The 4226-nt window shown below is 46.6% G+C and overlaps 1 protein-coding gene across 4 annotated transcripts in view; it reads right to left on the minus strand.

Annotated features, from left to right (window-relative positions):
* The window catches only part of TNPO1 (transportin 1), a 91133-nt gene that overhangs the window by 86619 nt on the left and 288 nt on the right, over window positions 1-4226 (minus strand). The window contains exon 1 of one of the 4 annotated variants that reach the window (XM_070233538.1): window positions 3629-3934. The exons of 2 other annotated variants lie outside the window; for them this stretch is intronic. The gene's annotated coding sequence lies outside the window, so the exon portion shown is untranslated. Of the gene's footprint in view, window positions 1-3628; window positions 3935-4226 lie in introns of those variants that run through there. One more of the 4 variants, XM_023618216.2, reaches the window with a different exon arrangement.

Below are 4226 nucleotides of genomic sequence, written 5' to 3' on the forward strand. Positions count from 1 at the left end.
TTTAGTTTACTTTGCCAGGGGGTTTACTAAGCGTATTTTTCAATTTAGTTATTTAATGGGCCTTTGTCAGTTCTCTTAACCTCAATTTCGATGGATTTCTCTTTTTTTCCCTCCCCACCTGTGCCGAGGTCATTATTAAGAGTGTTTTACCCACAAATGCTTGCTGCATTCATTTTACAAACCAGCTTTATATATTCACTACCAATTACATCTCATCCAAGTAAGGGTTTTTTTTCCCTTTTCTAAAATGTATGTGGATAGTTAAGCCCTATCTGGTGTGACTTTGTAATTTATCCATTCATTACTTCCAGCTCAGTTTCACTGTCTTAAAAATGTGATCTATGATTAATAGTTAGTAGATTCACTATGCTATGGTGAATTATAAGATTCATTATAAGGGGCTGGCCCCGTGGCCAAGTGGTTAAGTTTGCGCATTCTGCTTCGACAGCCCAGGGTTTCACCAGTTCGGATCCTGGGCGTAGACATGGCACAACTCATCAGGCTATGCTGAGGCGGCATCCCACATACCACAACTAGAAGGACCCACAACTAAAATATATACAGCTATGTACTCGGGGGCTTTGGGGAGAAAAAGGAAAAATAAAATCTTTAAAAAAAAAAAAGATTCACTATAAGATTTTGTATTCATTCATTATATATATGTATTCATTTTAAAATTCTGAATACTTATATTACATAAAATTTTACAAATAAAAGAATATGTGCTTTGCAACCAGGCAGATCCAGATTCAGATCCAGCCTTGAACTCTGAGTCTTCAGGCACTTACCTATCTACACTTCACTTCTCCCATCAGTAAAATGGAAGTAACTCCCACATGTAACACAAGTCTATGATAATGAGCATCACATATGTAAAAGAAACCATGTATGCTAACTGCCTACAAATAATGTCTAGTATACTACACGGAAAAAATGTTAATTCTCTCTCTCTCCTCCCATCTCAAGCAATAAGGGCAATAAACATGTGCTCCTCAGTTTAAGTCCTTTATTTCCCTTAAGTAAAAGCAATTTGGCAACATGGACCTTGACCTCTGAATGTTCATATACTCTGACCCAAGATTTTCACTTTGGGGAATCTATCTTAACGAAATAATCTAAAACACAGAAATTGTATTATGTACAAGGATGTTCATTGTAGTGTTCTTATAACTGCATAAAAAAGTTAGAAACTTGCTAATTGTGCAACAGGAAAACGTTTAATTAAGAGAAATTCACACAAACACGTGGTCATTTAAAAAGATGCTGACAAGAGTCAGCCCTGATGGTCTAGTGGTTGAAGTTTGGCGCTCTCACTGCTTCAGTGGCCCGGGTTTGTCTCCGGGTGGCAGAACCACACCACCCATCTGTCAGTGGCCAGGCTGTGGTGGTGGCTCACATAGGAGAACTAGAAGGACTTACAACTAGGATATACAATCATGCACTGGGCTTTGCGAGGGGAAAAAAAGAGGAAGCCTGGCAACAGACGTTAGCTCAGGGTGAATCTTTCCCTGCAAAATAAATAAACAAATAAAAAATAAAAAGACGCTGACAAAATCATAGCAGGAGAAAATGCTTATGGTACTGGCTGAAAAAAGCAGAGTGGAAAATTATTCAGCTAGTAAAGCCTCAACTATGTAAAAATCAAACTAAAAATACTGAAAGGAAATGCATCAAGGGTTTACAATAGTTACCTCATAGTCCTGATACTAGTGATTACTATTTTATGGTTGTTTTCTAAAATATCAATAATCATGACGACGATCATACTAACAGCAGTTATTAATTACGGAGTGTTTACTACACACCAAGCCTAGTTCTAAGAGCTTATTTATTGTACAAACTCATTTAATCCTCATTACATTATGAGATGAGAAAACTGAGGCACAGTGAGATTAAGTAACTTGCCCAAAGCCACGCAGATAATTATGAAAGGTGCCAAGATTTGAATCCAAGAAGTCTGGCTTGAGAGCTCCTGTTCCTAACTGTTACGCTACACTAAAAAGATCTGCTTTGTTTTTAAATTTTAACCAGTAAAAAGACCTATTTCAATTCAAATCCTGCGGTCTTTCCTTGAGTTATCAGCTTTCTTTCAGTTCTGAGTTCAGATATTTGCTCTAACATCAGGTACCATCTTGGAGTAAGATGTAGCCACCATTGCTGTATGCATTCTACCCACTCCAGAAAGTTCCAAGACAAATCTGCACCCCTGTTTCCTGTTCCAATATCTCATTTCAGCATTAAGACTCTAGAACTCTAACATTCTTACTTATTACACCTACTGACAAGTACTTCAAAGAATTCTAGCAAGGAGGTCGTGGAGCAACAGAATGTGGCATCTAGGAACTCTCTCCTACACTCACACCCATGCACATAACTACAAATTCACAGTCCCACCCTTGGAAACGTCTGTCTTCCACTGCAGGGTTCGCCCCCTCTGCAGCGCAGGAGACCCCTCTGACGAGCCAATACTCACCAGGTATCTACCAGGGCGCTAACTGAATGGGACCAGCTAAGAAAGATCCCCAACATCTTGGGAATTTCAAGGGCTCTGATCCTTCCTTTTTGAAGGTGGCATTATTCTCCACCATTTTTGAAAACTTCATCAGTTAACCAGTCACTTTAATTCTCTCAGCTTTCTCACCTGTTTGCTGGTAAACCGAACAGTTTTATCGGGAACAAGTTCTTTTTGGCACCAATATGTATTCAAATATCAATGCCAGGAAGAAATATTCATAATCAATGCCCTGGGCAATAAAAATAACTCCCACGTACTGCTGTGCTCCTCCCTGCCGTTTATATTTGATAAACTTATTTCAGTACATATGTCCCTGGGTTTGCCTTCCTTTATAACCAAATTTCTTAAAAACAGTATTTGCAGAACTCAACATGGTTAAATGCAAGCAATTCTCCTCAGCTTAGTACAGTGACATTTCAAAGCAGTTCATTTACCATATGTAGAAAAACTGAGTTCACGCGACAGCTTCAAAATTACATAAAGAAAAAAAAAACAGTCATAAAAACAATGAATACCATAACAAGTCTGGATGATGGGAATATTTACAACCAGAATCATACACATTCTTACCAAAACCTTATCCTGCTCCCAATATATAATGGTAATAAGCCTGATCACTTTGAAAGATTTCGTACTTATTGCAGTGGGAGGAAGTCAGTAATTCCCTGCACGCCCAGGACGAAGATGTCCGTCCATCAGGGCTGACGCGGGGAGGGCCCCATTTCGGAAAAAGACAACGAAGCAGCCCAGTTCACCAGGCCCAGAGGAAACAAGGGGAAGGACAAGCCGCACCGCCAAGCTGGAGGCATTTGTGCTCTGCGCGTGCACGGGAAGCAGACAGAAAGCGGCTCCTCGGACGCACAGCCCCTTCTGCAGCTGCTGGTTTTCAACTCGGCGGAGCCGTTCTCTAAGAATGGGGTGGAGGGCCGGGGCAAAGCGGAATCGTTTCCCAAAAACCTGCCTCCCCCGCCCCGCTTCGCTGAGCACAACTTCCCTACCACCCCCATCTGAAGGCCGGATGCCACAGCGAAAAGTTAAAATCCCAAGGAACTCCTGTCATCCCCGCAACGAGCACGTCGGGACCCCATCTTACACCCCTGGATTTCCAAATACCTAATCCACCACACAACTTGTATTTCAGAAACGCCCTTCCTTTAGGGTAAAAGGAAGTCCCAGCGCTGCGCCGTCCCCGTGAAGGCAGGGCCGCCGGGAAGCACCTGAGGACAACTGTCCGCACCGACTGCGGGCCGCCGCCGGCTGCCAGCCTCCACGTTTCTCTCCGCGGACCGCCCGCCCGCCCTCCGGGCGAGTGCAGCCGCGCTGACGGCCCGCGGCGGCCCGGGCGCGGCCGCGATACAAAGGGCGCGAGGCGGGCGGCCGCGCACAGCCCTCGCCGCGCGGGCCGAGGCGGCGGCGGCCGGGCCCCAAAGCCGCCGCGGCGCCGGGCCGGCGGGCCGGCGGGCAGCCCCCGCCGCGGCGTGACGGGCGGGAGGGGTTCCCGGGCGTCCCGCCGCCGCCGCCGCCGCCGCCGCCGCGCAGGCCCCGCCGCGGACCCAGAGCCGGGCGCTCGGCGGCAGCTGTTGGGCTTCGAACCGCGCCGCCCGCGGCTCCAAACCGCCGGCCGCCCCGGCACCTCCCCGCGGCCCCGGCGGCCTCCCCGCCGCTCCGCCCCCGCCCGCCCTCCGGCCGGCCGCGCCCCCGCGCCACCTAC

The sequence above is a fragment of the Equus caballus genome, chromosome 14 (assembly GCF_041296265.1).
Source record: "Equus caballus isolate H_3958 breed thoroughbred chromosome 14, TB-T2T, whole genome shotgun sequence".
In the NCBI taxonomy this organism is placed as follows: Eukaryota; Metazoa; Chordata; class Mammalia; order Perissodactyla; family Equidae; genus Equus; species Equus caballus.